This window comes from Mustela erminea, chromosome 16 (genome assembly GCF_009829155.1).
Source record: "Mustela erminea isolate mMusErm1 chromosome 16, mMusErm1.Pri, whole genome shotgun sequence".
NCBI classification, from domain to species: domain Eukaryota; kingdom Metazoa; phylum Chordata; class Mammalia; order Carnivora; family Mustelidae; genus Mustela; species Mustela erminea.
This window is the reverse complement of record NC_045629.1, coordinates 15995319-16019841: the sequence shown is the minus strand read 5'-3', so window position 1 is coordinate 16019841 and position 24523 is coordinate 15995319.

The window sequence follows — 24523 nt, the reverse complement described above, 5'->3', positions numbered from 1 at the left end:
GGTAATCTGAACCTAAACTAATTTGTTCCTGTTGAATGGCAGAGCTCCTGGCCTCCATGATCTGTCTCTCTTGTGATCACTTACTTGATAGGCAATATTAGAATTAATTGCTCTAGGACCAAACACAGTTCAGGGCACAGGGGTGGCACTAACAGAATACTTGTGGATGGATGTAAGTAAACAAACAAACAAACAAAAACATTGTCTTCAGTGAGGCTTTGAAGGCCCATGTGCCAACTCCCTCCCAAGCTTTCATCCATCTTCTTGACCCTCTCAACCACTCCATTCTAATCCCTCTCTTACATGGAAAAAAAAATGTTTTATTTTGAACATGTTAAATTTGAGAAGATTATGATATATCTGTTACTTGCCATGCAAATAAACTGGGGCAATAGAATGTCTTTATCATCATATCTACCCCAACGTATATCTGTTCACAATCCAATAATGAGAGAACAATTTCTAACTTAGACTTCTAAGGGTCCTTCTTGTTCTATTGATCACTAAGACTCAATCATGGCACCACAGGCAGGACCTCTTATATATATTCCTCTCTGAGAAGACTATTCACTCATGTCTTTTCAGTGTAACTTCTACTGCATTAGTTGCTATACTATATATACTACAAAAAGGAGAGTAATACAGTTAACTCTTAAACAACACAGGTTTGATTGCATGGGTCCACTTAAACACAGATTTTTTTTCCCATAAATACAGTGCAGTAATGTAAATGTATTTTTTTTTCTTATGATGTTCTTAATAACAATTTTTTCCTTTAGCTTACTTTATTATAAAAGTACAGTATATGATATATATAACAAAGAAAATCTGTTAATCAAGGGTTGATGCTATCAATATGTCTTCTGCCATCAGTAGGCTATTAGTAGTTAAGTTTTAGGGGAGTCAAAAGTTATATGTGGATTTCCAACTGCACACCTATCTCTGATTATTCAAGAGGCAACTGTACATTCAAGACTGGGAATAGAAAGAAAAAGATTGTGGCCAGAAGTTAGCCTATGGGGGCTAAAATGTACCATAAAGGGTGAAGAAGTGCAAAGCTGGAGATCCAAGCACCATCTGCCATTAAGCCCTGGAAACGTACCTTGCCTAGGAGCACCATCACAAGGAGCATCAAAAGGTAATGAATAACAGCACATTTGAATTGACGAAACTGTGAAGTCATTTGTATGTTTTTATTTTTACAAACACAAATCCATGGGGCCTTATACAACATTTCTTCATAGAGTACCTTTAAAAAGGTTATATTATTCCATTGTGGAGAATTATCCGAATAGACTTACCTGTCTTTAGGGACTGAGAGGAATACTTTGTCCAATTTAAATCAGTTGTACTGGTGTATGTATTACATCTTGAGATACATTTCTCACCCGCAACTAGTTTGGGCAGCTAATGGGTTCAAAATTTACAAAGTTTAGTTTTCCAAATCATTTGGAACGTTCACAGCATTGTCAAGAAAAATTCTTGCCGAAGTCCCACAAAGTACTATTTAACATTTAGAGTAACAATATCTTTGTTATTTCAGTTGCTATAGATATCTGTAGGAAAACAAAGGGTTTCAAAGGCTAGAAAATTGGTAGTCAATCTCTTCATTACTGTTTTCCTCCTTTTTCTGAAAGTGTTGGCGCTAAGAAGATGATTGGTACCTGGGGAAGAACATGGTAAATTTGAGTCTTAAAAAGCAATAATAGAAAAACATAATGAATTTGACTGACTTTATGAGTAGACTTGCTTATAAATTCATTCAAGTTATAAAATAGCCCTTTCAAGATGTACTGTTATGCTATATATTTTCCGTGTTTTAATGGGAATATTTATAATTATATTGGATTAAAATGTTATCAATTCAATTATAATGTTATTTATGACAACGTATGACAAAGCCACAGAGCTAAAGTTTCTAAGGTTGCCTTTCTCCTGCTCACTTTTCACTATAGTAGAACTAAGCTCAGTGTTCTTTATATAAGGTCAAATAATATGTTCTCTATTTTGCTGTCTTTGCTTATTGCTGGTTGTCATTTTTCTTTTTTGCTTTAAAAAGTTTGAAATATAATTATTGGATGTTTGTATTAAGTGTAACTTCAAAGAATCATAGAGAAATTGGATTTTCATGGGGTTTGCAAACAAACTAGGCTACTGTTCAGATCAAGGTTGGGAAAATCTAAATATTTAATTGCTTATAGGTAACATGAGTTAAGGTTCTTAATTCAACATCAATGGGCATTTTTCTGTGGCATGGAATAATTATATGTATTTAATGTCTTCTTAAAAAAAGAGAAAATTTTGGGACGCGTGGGTGGCTCAGTGGATTAAGCGTCTGCCTTCGGCTCAGGTCATGATCCCAGGGTCCTGGGATCGAGCCCTGCATCAGGCTCTCTGCTCTGTGGAGAGCCTCCTTCCTCTTCTCTCTCTCTCTGCCTGCCTCTCTGCCTACTTGTGATCTCTCTCTGTCAAACAAATAAATAAAATGTTAAAAAAAAAAAAAAAGAAAGAAAATTCTCCTTCAGCTCTACCACCCTCTCTAATTTAAGCAAGAGGCCAACAATGGGTAATAGCAATGATAAGTTTTTTTCTAACTGTTTTCTATCTGTTTAAATTAAGAAATATACAAAAACAATGGATGGTGACTCCCTGAGAAACAAATTCACTGGAGCAGAGATCAGATAAACAAGTATTTGTACTTTTTACCACAATCTACAATGTTGGTTGTAGCTATACAACTAATATTAAAAAGAGATCTTACATTAGCAATTAGGTTCAGACATCCTTATAGCATGAGCAATTCAATACTAAAATTCTATAAGACAAGGATTTTAATGAATGTGGTTTGAGTTATGTTTTATTTAAATCTGTCACTTTCAAATCTATTATTGAAAATGTTAAGTCACTGTTGAACATCCTCTGCTAGTTGTATTCTTTAAAATTGCTCCTTTTCTTGTCAACAATACAGAAATGTCCATGTTGAGTAAAAAATGGGGGAAAATACAAATTTTTCTTCTTTCTAAACAAAGAAATCATAAAGAAATTATAGAAAAATTAAGAAGATCATAATTATTTCTGTCCCAAAGATCACATTATAAGACGTTTATAAAATAGCTTTCAATTCCTTTTTTTTTTTTTAATGAGCTTCTATATGCTAGTGAGAACATATTAGAACAAGAGATAATCTGGCATAAGGCAATACTGGCAATAGAATGAAACAATGGCTTTTGTCAAGGGCAACTGGAATGAAAGGGTAAAGAAGTTATATGAGATAAAATGAATTTTACTCATGCTGTAACATTCAATCTGAATCTTCTCTGGATGTTTTGATGAGAAAGGTTAAAATGTATTGGATTATTTTACTACATAAATGTAATTTAAAGGAGAGAGTAAGGGCAACAGACTAAGTAACAATCATACTTCTATCATTTTCTATAGATGTTGTATAATTTAACTCCCAGGCTTTTAAACGGACAATTTTCTCCCTACGATATGCTTGGAATAATTACTTCTTCATTCCATTGGTCAAGAGCCAGAAGAAAATTTTGTTGCAGTAATTTGGGTTCATTTTTCCTAAAAGAATATGCAGAAATATGGAGAACCCCAAAACCCCAATGTTTTACCTATAAAGTATAAAAAGAGGATGGTGCATTTTATGTCTATGTTTGGGCATATGCATGTGTGCAGGCCCCCACCACATGCACATTCTCTGCGCTTGGTGCAAATAGGGCACAGAACCCTGATCTTTTCACTGTGAGAATCTCCCGGGCAGTGCAGAACTCATACCTCCCTCACAAAGGCATGAAACATACAACTCTTACTCTGTAAAGTGAATTTAATATTGTGTTCAATTAACCAAAATACACTTTAGATATTTTTTCCAAACCTCAAATACTCAAAATAAGAAGTGAAGGAGAGTCAGATAGAGTAGAAAACTATCAATTATTTTCCTGTCAATAAAATAGCACAGAGCTTTCTAATAGAAATGCAATGCAGGATAATTTTTAATTTTAGTGTTACATTAAAAAAAACCCACAATCTATAAAGAAACAGGTGAAACTTTACTAATATATTTTATCTAACCCAAGAGAGCCAAAATATTTTCATTGCAACATATCTTCAATATAAAGTTATTAATAAGATATTTTACATTTTTTTTCTTATTAAGTCTTCAGAATCCAGTGCAGATATTATGCTTACAGAACGTCCACTTTGGACCTGGTCCATTTCAAATGCTCTGTAGCCACCTGAAGTTGTATGAAGATGATCGCTGATTATCTTCTTTCAGTCTCTTTCCCAAACTCCTAACTCTTATCTCCAATTGCTACTGTTCATTTCCAGCTATATATAATAAACCATGACTGACAGTAATATTTGTCCTCCTCCTCTAATTTCATGGCTTCACTGTTTAGATTCTCTATTTTGGTGGATAGCTTTATTATCTACACTCCCGTCATTGTTCAAATTAGAAATCTGAAGGATATGCTCTACTTTTCCCTCTTCCTCATTCATCTTCAATTGAATAAGGTCAAAAACATCCTGAGTTTGCACTCTTTTGTTTCTACACTGTCTCAACATCATTCAAAGCTTTAAATATCATGTGTCTGGATTATTAAGGACTTCCTGACTCATCTCTCTCCCATCCATCAATCCCCACTACTTCAACCCACCCTCTACACTGAAGGGAAACTGGTCTCTTGAGCACACATACTATTAATTAACTTTTTAAAAAATTAACATTGAATTACATTGCTCTTTTAAATAAAGATCTCATAGAGATTCTTCTGGCTATATTTTTGTTAAAAAAAAAAACACATGTCACATCTTCTCTATGTATTAATTATTGGAAATATAGCAGCAAACAAGACAAACAGTCTTCCTATTTTCAAGGAGCTTAAGTGAAGTGTCCATGAAATGCCCACTAGGACAAAAGGGAAGTTTTTAAAAATATGACTCCCTACTACCTACCCAGTTTTCCCTGATCTAGTAAATACATGACTAAGTGAACTACAGACTCCACCCCCCACCCCACAGCACCAAGGCTTTTAAAAAAATAGTTTCATCAGAATTATTGGAAGACTATTCAAATTTTATTATTTCTTAGGTAACTAATGACCACTCAAGTTTATCACCACATAAAGCTGAGATTTTATATAAAACTTTAAATGGAAGAGAAATGGTTCTAACTTTAAACATGAGTGTTATATACCATTTTATGATAATATTTTGCTTATGAATTATAATAGTATTGATCTGAGATCTCTTCTATTCGTGTATTTGCTTCAGTACCCTCATTTCTGCGTAGTTCTAAATCTTATTCATTGTACTGTTTCTTGCCTGTTTTCATTCCTATGGAAATCTACTAAAAATTACCTTTGGGTTATGAGAAATAAGACATCTTTTAGAGGACATATTCCACTCTGTAAATTCATATGAATCATACTACAAAGTTAGATTATCGTTAAAATACTGGGTTATAGAGCTTCGAGTTCTTACTTTGGATCCTGTGGATCCGGCTAGAGCAGAAGGAAATAAAGAGTGTGAAGAATTGTGCATGAAGTTTTATGGGCCAGACCTGAAAATGGCAAACTTCATTTCTGCCAACTACTTCATTGACCAGAATGCAGTCACATGGTCTGGGAAATAGAGTCTTCCTGGATGCCAAGGGGAAAAAAGAAAAGGTTTTTGCATATTTGCATATATTTGCTCATTTCTTTTCTGTAAGGAAGTGAATATTTCTATACTCACTTCATAAATGAAGTCAGGAGTAACTAAGGAGCTTGCTTAAGATGGCATAGCCAAACAACAGGGATGGATAAAATTCAGACCTGAGGAGCATGACCCAACCATTTAGCAGTCTACAAATTGTTTCAGGCTGCTTATTCCTTTCTTGGGCCTCTCAAAAATGAAGGGGAGACAGTGGTTGCCTTATTTTCACTTCATGACTCTTTGTAGTAATACATTTGATTGATAAATTTGAAAGAAACATCCAAGCATGCTTGACTCAGTGCCCCTAATCTATATAGACCAGCCTATTTTCCAAATGTTTCTGTTCATCTTCCTGCTGTATTTGAAGTGCCTGCCTAATCAGGGAGACACTTTAAGGCGCTGCCTGAGACTAGTGTTTGGGATTGGAGAGAAGGTTACACAGGATGTGAATCTTAGAAGGACCTGGCCATGGATCCAAACCACTTTCCCCAGTAAAACTTCTCACTAGTATAGCTAATATCTTCATCTTTCTCCATCTCCATCCTTTGTCCCTGATGGTTCCAAGTTTGTTGGAAAGAATGGGGTATAGCTGGTCTAAGAGTAATCTACTATTTTATTTCTTCTCCTAGAGTAGTAATGTATTAGTATGCAAAAGAAAAAAAATTAGTGTATCCTAAGGTGACTGACTCACTCCAAGAAGGAAATGTAGCTGCCAGAAAATCCAAGACAATTAAAGCCCTAACAGCTTTTTTATATTGTATAATACTCAACACTTACTCTTAACCAGGCTATTTAACTAATGTTGGTTATAACCAGTAATGAGGTAGTACCTTAAAATGAGTGGTTAGTAATATAAATGACTTCAAGGACAGTTTTGTCTTTCCTTAGAATGTATAGAAGCTTAACATCTCATGATGGCATGGTAACTAATGCAGATACTCACATGAGAGGGGAAACTGAGCTCAGAGAGAGAACACAAGACAAAAAGTTCGTGGCAAAAGACAAATGAGGACAAAGGACTCCTGGGACTTGGTCCAGTTTCCATTATTTAATTTTTGAGAGCAAATATATTCTTTATTATGAATAACGTACTTCACTTGCAGTGAAACAAAGTATCCCAACATATGCTCAATAACAGAAGGTTAATATTTCACTTCGATTAATCCACGAAGTGAATCTAACTGCAATTAATAAAGACTAGATTTTAGATATTTTTTCTAATATGATTTTTTAATGAATATTTCTTTTTCCACGGTGGAAAACAAATACGAAGGAAACTCAAGTAAATATACTCTGAGTCATACATGAGTGCAAAGCCAAGTTAGAAAATAAGGTAAAGTCCCTCTCTACCACTTAGAAGTACAACGTAATAAAATTCATTATAATAGCATTCTAGTTTTGTCATAAAACCATAACAAACCATAGTTACAACATGAAAAATAGAGTAACTAATATTTTGCCTAGTAAAACTATAGTAAATTGTTTCTAGTAATAGCAACACTATAATAATTATACTGAAAAATAGCTGCAAGTTACGATCTGTATATTTACTACGCTATTATAATAATTATAGTTCTACCATAGATTTCTTCTATACAAAAGCTAAATTTACTCTAGTAATTGCATTCTCTTTTCTCTTCCACATAATTATAAGAATATTAAAGTGTAACTTTTGATTTGAAGTATGAAAGCTTGAAGTTTGTTATTTTTTACCATTATTAGATGATTGGGAATTAGGGAAGATTATGCAAAGAAGAAAAACACAAAATTTTTCCAAGAACAAATACACCTACCTGTGTAAGACCAGTGAATAGTTAGCAGGACAGCAAAACCAAAAGGTGTTATTACCAAAATTTAAGTGTAAAAAAAAAAGTTGTCTTAATATGTAGAATACAGAAAAATTCCAAATAACTCAACCAAAAGAAACTCTTTGTTTTTTGTCGTCTCCAAGAAAAGTCTCTTTTCCTTTTTCCTGAGTGGTGACATGGACCAGTGCACCCAGATTCCTCCTGCTGCTCCAGCCTTCAGACAATGGCAAGGGCTCATCACCCCTGAAAGGTAAAGAATTTCTAAGGGAAAAATGACCTAAAGGGGCTTGCTGACATTCATCAGGAAATGCAGTATACTGTTGAATTTCAAGAGCCTAGAAAGAAATCAAAGCAGTTCCTTGGCCATAGCTAGTCATAAATCATTAGATATAGACATTTTTATTATGAGGATTCAAGTCAAAAATTTTTAAAGAAAGAAACTTGAGCTTCTGTAGGAAGTAAGACTCTCTCCCTCCATCATTTTCTTCTACCTGTCCTTAAAGTGGAGTGAGCATACTATTGCAGACTGGCTAATCAAAAGAAATGAAATCTTGCCATTTACAACAACGTGGATGGAACTAGAGGGTATTATGCTGAGTGAAATAAGTCAGAGAAAGACAATTATCATATGATCTCTCTGATATGAGGAATTTGAGAGGCAGGGCAGGGAGTCATGGGGGGTAGGGAGGAAAAAAATGAAACAAGATGGGATCAGGAGGGCGACAAACTATAAGAGACTCTTAATCTTACAAAACAAACTAAGGGTTGCTGGGGGGTGGGAGGGAGGGTAAGGGTTATTGGGTGATGGACGCTGGGGAGGGTATGTGCTATGGTGAGTGCTGTGAAATGTGTAAACCTGATGATTCACAGACCTGTACCCCTGGGGCAAAGAATACATTATATGTTAATAAAAGTAATTTGATTTAAAAAAAAAAAAAAACAGACTGGCTAGATGTTCACCAAATCTGTCTCTATTTCTAGGACATAGAGTTAAACTATATTTCCCAGCTTGTTTTTAATTAGGTGGGGGCCATTGGACTCTATTTTGTTTTGGCCAAGAGAATATTCGCCACTTCTAAGACCCCAACCTTGTGAGATCTTCACTGAGGTGTCCCTCCTACAGCTTGTAGAGATGAGAGCAATGCAAGATGAAAAGAACAAAGTCCCTGTGTCTCCAGTACATAGGAGATCTTCCCAACCCACATGGGTTGCAAAGTGGGCAAGGAATTTATCTTTACTGTATTAAGCCACTGATAATATGATGTTGTTTCTTATAGCACTTAACCTTCCCTGATAGAAGCTCAAGTTCCACTGTTATCTCTACATGCTGCTTTAATATGATTTTAGAAGCCACCACAGAAAGCAACTTTAACTGTGTTTCTTTTTTTCTTTCTCTGCCTTCCGTCACTCCTGCCTGACTGGCCGGGCTTCCTTCCTTCCTTCCTTCCTTCCTTCCTTCCTTCCTTCCTTCCTCTCTTTCCTTGTTTTCCTTCCCTGCTATTGGAGGTGTAGGTAGAGGGTTGTCATTTTCCCTTTAGCCCTTATTTCCTTGTTCTTTCTTTCTTTCATCCCTCAGTACCATCTCTTTGCTTGTGTTTTGAATTCTATTTAGAATAATATTATAAACTCAGATGTGTAATGTTTTGACTGTAACCTCTTAAGAACTTCTGCTGAATATCTATACAAATCCAGTCCTGAGATTTAAGCAATAAAAGGTTTGTGTATAAACTGTCTAAATAGCTTGAGGATGTATTACAGCAGTGAATTTCCTGTTATTTAACTCTACTTAAGGTAAGGCAGAAAAACACCAATGATTTTAATTTTGAGTTCTATAATTCCTAAGGCAGAAAGAGAATTACGTTTCATTATGTTTACAGTTTTTGTTCTGTATTTCCTGCCTATTGCTTGTTTTCAGAACTTGCATCGTGTTGTCTTCCTTCAACCCAGTTTCTTATACACACCTCTGCGGTGACGTTCCAGACAACTGCTTTCACTTCCTGGGAGAGAAGCTGCATAGCCAGTTTCCCAACCCCACAATTATGGCCACATTTTATAAAAACTGTTTCAGCACTTTTCCCAAATTGAAAAAGATCACCTCCCTGTGTTCCCATTGCCTTTGTTTTCTGAAATGGAACTCATCTTACTCTACCCCTTACAGCCTATATTACAAGGTATTATCCAGAACACACAAATACCTGTCAGGGTCTTTCTGCCCTTAGCAAATTTCCCTTTCAACCAAAAACTTGAGAGAAGAAAAAGCAGTAAAGCCCCAAGTGCAATATATGTATGTGTATTAGACTGGGCTTATTATTTTTTAATTGCCTAGAAGTGAACTTTTTTTTTTTAATAGAAATTGTCAAAACCAAGTTTCACTTGAAATGACATTTGGATTTCATTTTTTATACCTTGCTGACATGAGATAATCTGGTTAATTTGTTTGGAAGACAGCCAGCATGGGAACACTTTGCTGCTACTGATCTGTTGGTTTGGGTTGGAAAGGCTCCAACACCATTGCTGAGGAGATGTCCTTCCCAAGTATTTCAGTTCTCTTTCCCCCAGTCTACAGCAAACTTCTGGAGTCCTCTTGGACTGGAATTTGACCCCAGAATCTTTAACACAGTGCTAAATGCGGTTTGATATCCTTTGGTCAGAATTAAAGCTTGAGTCCGAAACTACCTGCTGTCTCTTTACTACCACATTTCTGAACATGAGTTTTAAGATCAGAAAGGCCTATGTTCACATCTCTGCCACTAACTTGTCATTAATTAAAAGAATATTTGGGGAACTGGTATTTTCTCATGGAGGATAATGATTGGCCCTTAAAAGTGAGGCTGGCACCCTTCTTTCTTCTTATTTTACCCAGCCCTCCTTGGGCAGGAACATGGCCTCAGAGGGGTAAGGTCATAACTGGGTGAGGCACCTGCTGTCTCACAGATCCAGAGTCCTGACAATTTCCCCTTTACCAAACTCTGTTTGGAAATGCAAAAGGTCTAACTTTTACCCTCCTTTAATCAGAGTACACCAGTCAAAGGGTGGCTACACTTATGTCTAGAGCATTTATACCTGCCCTTCTTCTAATAGCAACCACTTCTATTCAGGGCACTTCTCTTGCCTCTTGCTATAGCAAAAACATACCCAAATACATTCCTATGTGCATGCACATACATGACATCAGAGCCAGGTAGGACATCTTGATGTATATGTCAGTTACCCAAAACAATGTCTTGCACATGATTAAGTATGACGTACATGTTAGTTCACTTCTTTTTCTGAGTGTCTGTATTGTTTTTTGCTCTTTTAATTATTTTATACTTTATTAAAGAGACTGGGGGTGGAAGGGTGTCTTATTCAATTAGAATTCAACCGAACTCCACCTAAGGTGAGTAGTTGAAATGCTAAGTACTCTTAGATTTTATAAATGGAAATCCCCGATCACTAGAAACAGGCCTATTAGGGAAGGTTTTCTTTAAAAAGTTTTCTTTTTTCCTTAATTATGTAAATATAAAGGGTAAATAGCTACCCAGTATTGAGAAGACAATGGAATAAGAATGATCAGGAATGCGTTTGTTTTTTTAGAATTCCAACCCCGCTTTGGTATACAGAGAACTGGAGACTATGACCAATTTACAGACGATACTCAGAAGGCTTCAGATACAAGGAGATCACAAGGGTGAATGTGGGTGCTCTACTTAAGGTCCAATGGCAAGGAAGAGCAGTAACGCTCCTAAAATTCAATTATCTGGAGAAAAGGAAGAATCTAGGTTAATGTTCTGCTCTTTCAACAAGGGATTAAGTGTTCATTAGACAGAGTTTTTTGTATGTCTGTTCATTTGTCACTGTTCATGCCAGATCCTGGAAGCTTCTACTGACCCAGCCTCACTGGCACAGTAGCTGGAGTTTGGGGAATGAAGGCCAAGCCTGTGAGTGTGGATTAAAGAGAGCTGGAATGTGGGCACTCGTGCAACACTGGCAGAGATTTGAGCATGGCGGGCAACTTGGCACAGTAGACTGGTGTCTCCACGTGGCAGCAGCAGGCCATGACAGTGCTGAGATTCTAGATCCTTGCAGACCAGGTGCAGTGCTCCAGTCGGGACAGTTTCTGCTCCAGGAGAGACCGAACCCCCCACAGGGGCTCTTCGGCCTTTGGTGTGGGGGAATTCAAGACAAACATCCAGGATTTCTCCGCTCATATGATTCCTTTTTCAAATGGTTAACTGAAAAAAAATTAAAAATGGATGTTTATGAACTGAACTAGTGAAGCAAGACACTGGGTAAGTTTATATGTGTGAGGTTGTCTATTCCCCCTCTTTCCTGCTCTGTGATATAGGGAACAGGAGAAGGTAATCTATGCTTCCATAAATGGCAAAAGTCTTATTGACTATTACCTATAAAAAAGAGGCTAACAAAAACACTCCAAATTCAAATATATAGATGACAATTCAGAACTACGCATATAAGGATCTTCAAGATTTATCATTATAGGTAGTGAGACTTTTTATAATAATGTGGATAATTAGAGCCCACCCGCTGCCGTGAAGCCATAATTCTACACAAGGAATTTGGTTTGAGTTGTTAACCTTGAGAAGTGGTATAGAATCATGACAAGTATTGATTCAAGAGCCTGACTGCCAAGTTGTTCTTGCAGCTCTGACACTTGCTAGCTTTGTGCCTTAACTTCTCCAGCCCTCAGTGTCCAAAGTAGGAAGCTGGGAGGGTAATAATGGGACCTATCTTACAGATCTTATGTCAGAATTGAATGATTATATAATTTAAAGTTCTTAAAAGAGTGCCTGGCACAGCATAATAATTACATATTGTTATAGTTATTATTGTTGTAGTTTTACCAGTAGCAATGGCACTAGTATTAGGTCACTTGACTTGGATGGGAGGAACATTAGGCCCTTCTTTCCCAGATAAAAGGAACTGTAGCCCAAGATGAAAATGAAGAAAGGGAAAGGAAAAAAAAAAAAATTTAAAATGGGACAAACAGTTGATAGCACAGAAACACTAATTTGAAACATTGGGAAGAGAAAAATTTTCCAACAGTGTTACACATTTAATGAGTATGCAAAATAAAATCCTGAACCAATATATAAGAACAAGAACAACAACAAAACTTTGTAAAATGGAAGTCCAGATTCATTATATCTCAACTGGATTCCTCTCCCAGCACAGTAATGCCTTTTTCGGTATTCAAATATGAAATAGCCACCAAAAACATACTCCCCACTCCCCTTTAGCCACAGGGTCCCAGGGATGCAAGAAGTTAGCTTATAGCCACTGGTTGTTAATGACTAAGCAAGATGATCATTAGTAATAATTACCACACTTTAAAAAAATTAAATATGATGCATTTTGCTCTCTCACTGTATTAAGGAGACATGGCCTCTGGTGTGAGCCCAAGTAGGAACTACAGTCACAAAAATAACCTGTAAAACTGAAAGGAGTGGTGATTTTTTGGTGGCTTGCCATTGACTTCCTCTTTGTACTATTCTCCTTCTCCATACAATGACATGTATCAAAGTTACAGTAAAAAGGGGATATGTAAAAATATTAGTTTTGTCATATTATATAAGGGGAAAACGGGGGAAAAATTAGCTTTTTGTAAGATAGAGACATACATATCTTAGAGAAAGATTTTTTTTTTAAAGTTATGCCTACTCTAACAGTCTATATGTATGCTAATTTAGTTGTAGTTGTATTATTACCAAACTACCAATTAAATTTGGTAGTCCTTTTCTCTCAAGTCTTTTATTTCTTCTTTTATTTCTTTTTGGTTTATGAGAAGGGATCCAAGTGTCAAAAACTTGCTATTTCACAAAACTGATTCATTACTTGATTTTTATTTTTTAAAACCGTATCAAAAACTGATCCAAAGTGTTCGTGTATCTCAACTCAGAAACCAAAAGTGACTAATGATCTGACCTCGTTGAGGAAACTGGGATTAGTTAATGAATCATTCATTATTCTCTGACGCTCAGAGTCTCTAAAAATGGGCCCATTTTTTTCCTTCATTTTTCAATTGGCTCTGTCTGCTAATTTTAAGTTTTTACTTTTTTTTTTTTTTTTTTTTTTTTGTATGAAGGGAATGGTCTTCATATAGCTTTTAAATGACCCAAAGGAGAAACCAGAGTTCACAATTTGGAAAAACTAATGCTTCAAATTAGTAACTGCATCTGACATCAACATCTATGATTAGAAGCAAACTCCTGCCAACATGACTGATGGCACCAACCAAAGGGAAAGGAAAGCAGAGATACCTGTGAAAAAGCAACCCATGGCGGGGGAAAGGAGAGTCCAGACAGTATTGGACAACATGAAATTACTACATCACAATTTTTTAAAATGGGGATGATATTCATTCACACAAATGCAACTGTCAAGAGGATTAAGGGACCATACAAAATTGTTTTATGACCTAATGGTAATACATAATTCAATACATGAATGTCACAGGGTCTTCTGCTAGGAGCTCATTAGGTGGGTCATCATGTTCTGGGACATATACTGGGACAAACTGCTCAGAAAATACATCATTTTTCTTTTGCTTTTTTGAATAATTTGTTTACTCGGATTATAAAAAGCATGCATTGGAGAAAACCTAAAGCCTATAAGGAAAGAATAAAGAAACCAAACATAATCTCACAATCCAGAGATAACCTTTATTAATTATTTTATATGGTTTTTTTTTGCACATAGGTGTGTATGTATGTTAATGTTACAATATAGAAAGACATTTTTGGTTGCTTTAAAAACTATATATATTTTTTAAGATTTTATTTATTTATTTCATGGAGAGAGAGAGCACAAGCTGGGAGGGAGGAGCAGAGGCAGAGGAAGGAGCAGGGAGCCCGACGTGGGGCTGGATCCCAGGACCCAGGGATCATGACCTCAGCAGAAGGCAGACATTTAACTGACTGAGCCACTCAGGCACCCCTAAAACTGTATTTTAATATAATAATAGTAGCTGTTATTTGTATGAAATTTAGAAAATTGGGGGGAAAATTTAAAAAAAGAAAAATTCATAATTCTACTTTCTCTATATTTAGGTATCTTGGTCAATGCTATTATTTTTTTCTTTATATGTATATTTGCTAACACTCTACATCCTATTTTAACTTAATTTTTTAATCCAGCATCATATCATGTACAGCTTACCAAGTCATCAAAAGTGTTTCTATAGCATGTCTCTTATCATTCCACTGAATGGCTATACCATTGTTTAGCCAACATATAACAGGATATTTGAATTACATGAATACCAAACACTTTTTTCAATAATAGATTTTTGTAAATTGAGAACCATGGCCATGAGTATTTGAGAGTAGTATGTGATAGTAATAACTAACTCATCTGCAACTAGAAAACCAAGAAATCCATTATGGTGTTCGCATCTAACAATATCAACAATACTAAGCCTGCCTAGTGGCCATTGACTGAATTATTAACTTACCAAAAGAAGTCTGCAAAATAGCAGCAGTTTAATTCAGAGTAGCCAACCATGACCCAGACAGAAAGGTCTGTATATCCTCTTTCCTGTATGACAGTGTTGTTATTTACTAATTTACCAAAGAGAATAATAAGAGGGATATTTGGTATTTTATAATCAAACATCATTTCACAAATGTCCATCTGCAAATTCATACTAATCATTGGAATTAATTACTATTTACAGCCACTGTATGAAAAAATTTTTTTTTGTTTGCAGGTTCTATAAATGGAAAAAATAAAAAGATATAAGACAATGTGACTTTCATACAACAACAGGGGAAATCACCAGCAAACAAAGCAAAAATCCTTATTTTTCCCCTTGCTTCCCCATTTAAAAAAGAATTAAAACTCAAAGCAGGAAACCCACATTAAGAATATTTTCTTGAATAAGACGTACTTAATTCTTTATATATATTTGATGCTACCCATTCTTATAGAGAAGTTTATGCTTTTCTAAAACATCTACATGGTCAGGGTATCAAACCAAGCAATGTATTTAGTCAAGTTTACTAAAACATTAGTTAATTTTAACCGTGTCATCAAACTGACCATTTGTTTTGACTAGAAAGAACTTTAAAGAAAGAGGATGTATGTATAGTTTATGTAGGCGTATACTACACAGTTTTTACATTTATCAAATTTTTTTATTAAACTATTCATTATTTCCAGATTTGCCAAATACATTTCTGCCTCTCCCACTGATGAAATACACCCACCCTTCCTTGTAGTCCAGGTTCTGGTCCCGGGTAGTCTTCCCCTTCACTCACCGCCCCAGCCTTCCCTGAGCCACAGCACACTTTTTTAATTGAGTAAACCAAAAAATCAGTTTAATCTAACAGTATTATCAGATGGTCATAGGTATTGATTAGATAAAGTCTCCCAGGGATGAGGATTACTAAGTGTGAATATGAATTTGAGCTCTATGTATATAGCATAATTGCTTTATCCATTTTAAATGCACATATATTTTCATGTTTGGAAGAAAAATGCTGATCTATCTATAGTGTTGCAGCAGACTATCCTCTCTCCCTTCCAAAATCCTTATAAACAGACAAATTTCAGGCTCTTCTCCAGAGAAATCTTGCTGAACAGTGTTGCTAATACTGACCATTCAACTAAACCAGACAATTAGTAAACAAGTAGCAGAGATGTTCAGAAAAATCAAACTCCTTTTCTTCGATCAAAATCATTGGTAAATTCAGTTAAATCCATTGAGCCGAGATCTTCAAATAGACAATACTCTAAAAGTCTTCATAGGTTTTACAGGATGAAAACAATTTCATTTTAAAAGTATGATACACAGTATAACAGAAAATGTAAAAGTATCTTCACAACAACAGTACTCAACTAAAAATAAGCAGCAGAGAGTCAACCATGTGGAAGAGTTTCTACCTTATAAATTCCCAAGGGCTTGAAAAGGAAAGCTTAGAATAATAGCTATGTGAAGTAGAGTGGGAGAAAGGAGCCCTTCAGTGAAACAGTGTATGGTTGGGTTAGGATGTACCCACTGAAGTTATTATTCCCTTCTTCTCTCAGATTAAACAGAATTCTTGAGCTATAAAAAGAATAAAGAAAGCTTGATAAATGCCTGTGCAGTGCTGAAAATGCTAATTATTCTTCGTTTCTAAAATACAGTGACATGGTGCTTCTAATAGAGCATGGACTCTGGGATGAGATGTTCTGTGTGCTCTTCCCAGCATGTCAGACATGTGACCTTGAACTAGCAATTGAATTTCCCCTCCTTCCTTCCCTCCTTGTAAAATACAGATAATAATACCTGCCTACCTCTCAAAGCAGATATAAGCAGAAAGTGACCCACCTGAGGGTGGAAAAAGCAACCTAGCATAGTACTAACCACCATATTCAGCAAATGTTAGTTTTGCTTCTTCCTTTTTAAGTACTCTCCTATAAATAACTAACACCAGGATGTCTATATATAATACACTCTAGGATTTGGACATTTATAGTTTACGAGACAAGTTCGAAGTCTTTCCTTAGATTACCTATGTCTTTTCATAGTTTTCCCTGTTTGATTTTACTCGATCATCATTTGATAAATATTTGCCCATTTTTTTTTCTATTTTCTGCTATTAGAATACCAGCTATAAGAGGGCATGAATTCTGTTCACTGGTGGATCTCCACCACCCAAAAATATTCCTTATATAATGGACACTTAATAAATATTTGTTGAAATAAAATAATAAATGGCTTATAAACTTACTTTATTTAAAGCTGTTTCCAGCATTTCTTACTGAAAGAGTTGGCAACAAATACACGAAATTATTTATAAATAAGTACACGAATAGTATCGTAATATATACTTTTGCAGCTCCATATAAGATTAATAGTGCCCTGATTATAATCAACATTTAATCAATATTTATGTGTGTTAATCTGAGCTTTTTACTCAACCTATATATATGCATGAGTATATCTTCTGATAGCAGAAAAGTCTGATTTCTTATTTTTGTACAGAGAAATCAATGGGCCTTTTTTGGAGATAAAACACCATAATTATATATTTCATAGAAATGTATATTCATAATTTATCATAGCAAGTACTTTAGGAGTTTTGTAAAAAACAGTACTCTGGGAGCTCCTGAGTGGCTCAGTGGGTTAAAGCCTCTGCCTTCGTCTCAGGTCATGATTTCAGGATCCTGGGATCAAGCCCCACATTGGGCTCTCTGCTCAGCAGGGAGCCTGCTTCTCCCTCTCTCTCTCTCTGCCTGCCTCTCTGCCTACTTGTGATCTCTGTCTGTCAAATAAATAAATAAAAATCTTTAAACAACAACAACAACAACACTGTACTCTGGGATTCATTAAAAAAGAAACAACATTCTCAAAATAGAGTCACTTCTGCTCAGCTCTACGTCAAAGACTTAATACTTAACCTAACTACAATCTCAACCTCTCCCAGGAATGCAACCTTTACCAGTACATCTGGAATTACCTGGTCAAAACTAGTGAGGTGTTCTGCCTGATAGAACCCTGCTTTCCTCCAAAGGAAGGTGACCTTGCCTGAAACAACCCACCCTCTGCTAGAAACTTCTTAGACCTGTCTACAACACCCTCCTTCTGTATACAAAAGTCTTCTATCTTGTTTAGCCCTTTAGAGCTCCTTTCTGTTTACCAGATAGGATGCTATCTGATTTATGAATCAGTAAATAAAGGTATTCACATTTACTCAGATGAATTTTGTTTTTTTAACAGAAGTTGGTGGCAGCAGCAAAACCAAAGGAGATTTTCAACAGCTTTGGGAACCATGAAAAACACAGGCATGGTATACCAGCAAAACCTTTCTCAGTTTCCAAAGGCCTGAGTAAACCCCTCTTCATTTTGCACTCTTTGCCAGGCTCCCAAGCTGACTGACTTTCTTGTCCTGGCAGGTCAGCTTGAGGTAGCAAACACTTCCACACAGAACCCAAATCTCTAAGCTGGTAGTTGCGGCCACAATTCCCATTCAGGTGGAAATCCCAGTTCTTGGTTCCGTCCCCAGATTTCACACTGGGAATTGCTGGTGGTTCAGTCTTTAGTCTGCAGTTCCCTAGTTGTTTTCAATCAGTCCATAGTACCCATTCTATGGGGTCTCCTTGTTCAGTCTTTTCCCCGAGTCCCAGTGCTTTGTTGGAAATTGCTATAGTGCACATAAGACCTTCTATTGTCCAGTCCCCAGTAATGTCTCTGCTTGCTGCTGGCACCCACAGTTCCATTTCTTTCCTCTTCATTTTTTTTTCCCTTTTAAGATTTTAGTTATTTATTTTTCTGAGAGAGAGAACACGAGCAGGGGCAAGGAACAGACTGAGATGCAGACTCTCTGTGGAGCAGGGAGCTGGATGCAGGACTCCATCCCAGGACCTGAGATCACGAACTGAGCCAAGGCAGACATTTAACTGACTGAGCCACTCAGGTGCCCCACAGTCCCATTTCTAAAGTTATTGCCAGTTTCTATTAATGTATGCATGAGGCAAAAGTTATTGCTAATAGGAAGCTCGGAAGCCAAAAAACCATAAAAATCAGTGGGCATTAATTGGGCATTTAAAAGTTGTTAGATCACTTGCCACCTAACCCAAAGTCTCTCTTATAAGAATAAATTGGTTATAGAATCAGTTAGATTGACACTAGGTCACACTGGCCAACCTCAAGAAAATTTTCTTATGGTGATATACACTGTAAAACATCACATTGATTCCCAACCCAGTGAGTGGAACATAACTTTCCAGTATTATTTTGGCTCTGAGAAACCCAAAGTCTTAGTAAATAAATAAATAAATAAGTATCCTTATATTCCAAAGAGTTAAGTAAGCCATACCTTCTGGTACACCTGCTTATTTTATGGCTAAGAGCTGCAGTAACAGAAGCTGTAGATAGCTACAAAAATGGCAAAGTTTTACTAAAAAACAGCCTAGAATTACAATGGCCACGATGGGGAATGTTCTGATTAGATAAGATCACTTATTGAAGAACTGTACTTGACAGAAAGGGTTCCAAAATCAAACAGACCAATGGGATCCATACTTTTATCGGCATACATAAGCTTCCAAAAGTCTTCGAAACTCTAAAATGGCTTAAATTAAAAATTTGTTACAAAGGGCTAATGAACATTTAAAGACAAAAGCTTGTAAACAAAGTCAGCCAAACTAATATCTTTATACCTATGAGATCTCCAAGACTAGGCACTTAAAATAACATCCGGGCCCCCCACAACAGACTCTAGGAGTCCGCTATAGAACACTGACTATAGGTTGATGTCTCAGTTGTAATAAACTGGGACATTAGAAAAGTTTATCCTCAAAGGGCCTATAAAAATTTTTCGATATTAACTCAAATGCCCTCATATCTGCATGCAAATGAGGACTCCCCTATAGACCCTTTCCAGAGTTCACGGACTCTAAGGGCTTCTCCAAGAAATTCCTACCTGTACTCCCTTAAAACAGCAAAAGGGAAACTAAAAGTAAAATTAATAATAAAATAAAACTGGCCAAATTCTGGTACATACCGAAGCTACACTCTTTACTTTAAACTTCTCAGAACTTATAGATGAATTCCTAGGAAAAACCATCAGAAGCTAGCTGAAAGTGAATTCTCAACAGGGTTAGTTTTCTCAGATCTCTGTCTGAGAGAAAAATAAAATTCCACATTGTCCATTCCGTTCCCAATCCAAGCCATATTGATCTTTGGGAGGGGCTCTAGAGCTTATGAAGATTGTAGATTTTGCACCCTCTTTGTGGATGCCCCCTAGGTTTGTTTAATACCACAAAAAATATATACTGTTTTCCTGGCTGAAACCTGAAAAGATATTTGAAAGGATTTAATAACTATAATCAAACATTTGGCCAAATCAGAAGCTGATATTCAGAACCCAATAGGAAATTTTATTAAACCTTCTTCCTTAAGCTATATACACCCAGAGGGAAAGAAAAACCTTTCAATGTAAGTAGATGGGTGTGTCAGTTCTTTGCTATCATCTAGTCTACAACATAATTCTTGGAGGAATTAGAAGCAATTACTTTTATCCTACAGCTCTCTGTAGGACCACAAATGCAGGTCTAGAAGCTAGTCAAAATCTACCTATCCTTTTCAACAATTAACTTCACTTATTCATCTCAGAAGTGTGTGGTATTGTAAAAATTCTGGGTTTAGGGAACAAAGGTCCTTCTTAGAAGAATTTGCATTCTTTCCCTGTGCCTTTGAGATGTAAATGTTCTACCTGGTCTTCCCCAGGAGCTCTTATCTTCTCACCTAGGCCATTTGCTTAAAAAGTAAGCTTCAGGGAGGTAATTCCTAAGAAAGAAAGAAAAAAAAAAAGGCAGGAGGTAAGAGGCTTTGTAAAAATAACACACTGGGACAGTTGAAACTCAATTAGGTAAGATCACTGAGCAAGCCACTTGGTTTTAAAAGGTGAGTTCTTCAAGATGATCTTTCTTTGACTTACTGGATTTTGATTGGTTTAGGTCTTGGGGACCATGGTTCCAAAGTGTGCTCCAGACATTAAGAATTATCCTGCCTATAATTATAATAGTAATCTCCCACATGCACTGCGTTTTTTCATAAGCTTTAAATGGATGTTCATCACCACTAACCACCAAGCAACTGAACCCCTTAGGACTGAAAAGTCAAAAAAGAACTGAAAAGAATGATCAACTAAAAAAGAAAAGATAAAAGAAAAGAAAAAAGAAAACCTGAAGTCATGCCTGGTGAGTATCAGAGATTTGGGGAAAAAGAAAATAAGACCTAGGAGTATCACATTGTGGGTCAGTAAAAGCTATAAGAACAACAGGTGGGAGTGGTGCTAATTCCTTAAATTTTGATCACATCTCTCTGATAAGCTGAGAGCCTGATCAAAAGGAAGGACTGTTATGAAAGGAAAAAACAAAGGGGGTGGGGTTCCAAAATAGAGTCACTTGTGCAAAGCCCCATGCCAAACAAAGGCTTAATACCTAATCTAATTGCAGTTTCCACCTCTCAGAAATAACCTTTAACCCATTGTTGTAGAATCACCTGGTCAGCGCTAGTGAGGTGCTCTGCCTAATAGGCCCCTGTCTTCCTCCAAAGGAAGGTGACTTTGCCTAAAACAACCCACTCTTTCTCAGAAACTTATTCAATTTTTGCTACACTGACCACCCTCCACCTACAAGCCTTCCATTTTGTACAGCTCCTTGAAGCTCCTTTCTGTCTGCTTAGATGGGATGCTGTCTGATTCATGAGTCATTAAATAAGGCCAATTAGATCTTCAAATTTACTTTATTGAATTTTGTTTTTTAACAGATTGAGTTGTCATTCATACGTGTACAAACCCACAGATATAATGTCATAAATGTTTAGGTGTGTTATGTGTGCATATGTGTGTGTGCTTGTTAAGTAGATTCTGGCTGTCTATTTGTTGAATAATTCATTAATATATTCACATATGTGTATATAAAACAAGCTATAAAAAATGTTTAGACATTGTGGAATGATACCATAAATGTTGGGATAAATGGTAATTGCCAAATGTCACTGGATTGAATTGTGAAGGAAGAGGAATGCTGAAGTTTGATTAAAACATAAGATAAATGGTATAAAGTGAACTTAAGAGAAGAAAGGTTATAAAGGTGTATATCATGTATATATATTAATATATATATATAAGGTTATATAGGTGTATACATATATATAAAGTTTATAAAGGTGTATACCATGTATATATATATATATATATAAATACATATAATACATATATTAGATATATATTGATATATATTATATTTATATATATTGCCATAGGTGAGGGAGAAAGAGAAATGCAAATGCTTTCCATGAGTCTTTGGAAGAGAAGGATACTGGAAATAAGGGAGTGAAAAGTTATGCTTGTAGAGAGAATGTGGCCAATCTCCCTCCCCCACACCCTCCATACTTCAATTCCTGCCAGGCAGGAACTGGAATCTTTTGTAGAGCACCATTATAGTATCAGAAAGTAACACAATCACAAAGGGGAGAAGAAAGGCTTGATCTGCAGGCCCGGGACTCTAAAAGGCCCCCCTGTGAGGATGACTGCAGCAGCACTAAGTCAGAAGAAAAGACCTACCCAGCTAAACTGTCATGTCTAAGAGAAGCTCTGAAGCCGGCGAGGAAAAACATTTCTCTCCCGAACGGCTTTCATTGATTTTATTTTTTAAAGTTAGTACAAGAAATAATGCCGCACATTTGTGTAATTTCATCCTGAAGCCCGGCTCTTGAGGAAGGGCTCTCAGATCTCGCGCAAGCGTATCTGGCTTCTTATCCCACCCACTGCAGGGAACTCACGTTTCTCTCGTGAAATATGCTTGAGAGGTTATCATGAGCATTGGCAGGGGACGGCTATATCGACAGATAATCCACACCCGGCACGCCTCTGTGCGCGCACTCACACGAGGTTAGGAGCATCTCTGTTCCTTTCCTTTATGGGTCAGAATATTCTCATACGTCTCCCATCCCATATCCCCTTATCCCAGACTATTCCTCCAAGAATAGTCTGGGATCTTCCAAATCGGTGTGTTACTTTCTCAGTAAGGAAACAGGAAAGATCCAATAAAATATTATTTCACGTCCTCTAATACTGCCTCCTGCACAGGCACCCCCAACCCCCCAACACACACACCCCACCCCATCCCGCACATACGCACGCTCAATGCAGCACGATTATTTGCCCCACCTTACAATGGAATTCTGGAGGTTTCGTGGGCCTTTGCACAGGCAAAGGCCCAGTATGTTTGGAATCTGGAAGCCAAAGGAAAAATAAAAGCTAGGTATGCGCAGCAACTAGAAGGAATTATTGCCTTTTCCTGGATCAGATCTAGATAGAACATTCTCTTCTGTGATTTCCTCTCTCCAGGGCTGTGAAAAGTATCCTTAAAACGGGGAGGTAGAAGAAGGGAAAGAAAAGGTTAAAGAAAAATGGACAACCATAAAAAGATTCATAATTTACTTTTGAAATAAATCAGCAAAGGGAGGCCCAATCTGCCATTTGCTCTGAGGGCTCTGGGATCCCTCACTGAATAATGTGCCATGGCCCATTTTGATCTGCGCTGAAATTAACAATCAGTCAGCCACTTTATGAAATATTATCTTTGTTAGCTTTACCACTAACAAAAATACACTTCCAATTTTTCACATCCACACACTACATCTATTAAAGCAATCTGGGAAATTAGTTTGAGATAAACTGTACAGCAATTTTATTCATAGCTTCCCTGTATCTCACACTGTTAATCTGCATCACAGCTCACTAAATAGTGCCTAATGTTTATTGCATTTAACTGAATGTATACGATTCTGAGGGTACGCCAGGGACCGATTATCATAATTATACATGTTTCTATGGTAACCCACAAGTCTATCAGTTTTGATTCATTATATTGTTATACCTTCTAGCACTTTCTAATTATTAGGTGCCCATAAAAAGTCTCAGTCTTGCTGTTACTATAGAAATGAGCTATAGACAGGCCTCAATTGTTAACCCTTAAAGGACCAAAATATATAGACTCAGACAGCTGGTAGCTATTCACATAACCGAATAGCTAATATTTTCATCTATTACTTAAATTTGTAATTGATTTGCAGTTATTAATTTCTGAAAATAGTTCACTTAGATGATTCAGGAATGATCGTCTTAGATTTTAAAAAATTGCCCTGACTTTGAGGTTCCCTATTCCTGATAAATACCTTCAGCTGTGATAAAAGATACGAAACCAGTATTGCAACACAGAATTGGTGAGCATAGAGTGCAAAAATCAAAAGTCTTTCATTACTGATTTCTTATTTCATAGATAAAGACAGTTGTTGGTGTAAACACAGAATGATATGTTAAGGGAAAACTTAGATAAATCAGAATATAAGGGTGAAAACTCAAATGCACTGAGAGTCTTTAAATCAAGTGTCTAAAATTGCTTCACAGCAATATGGCTATTTAGGTATAATTTAATATTGCTACGCAAATTGCAATTTGTAATTTAATATTTTCATTTTACTTTTTCTTCTATATTCACTAACAGAATCC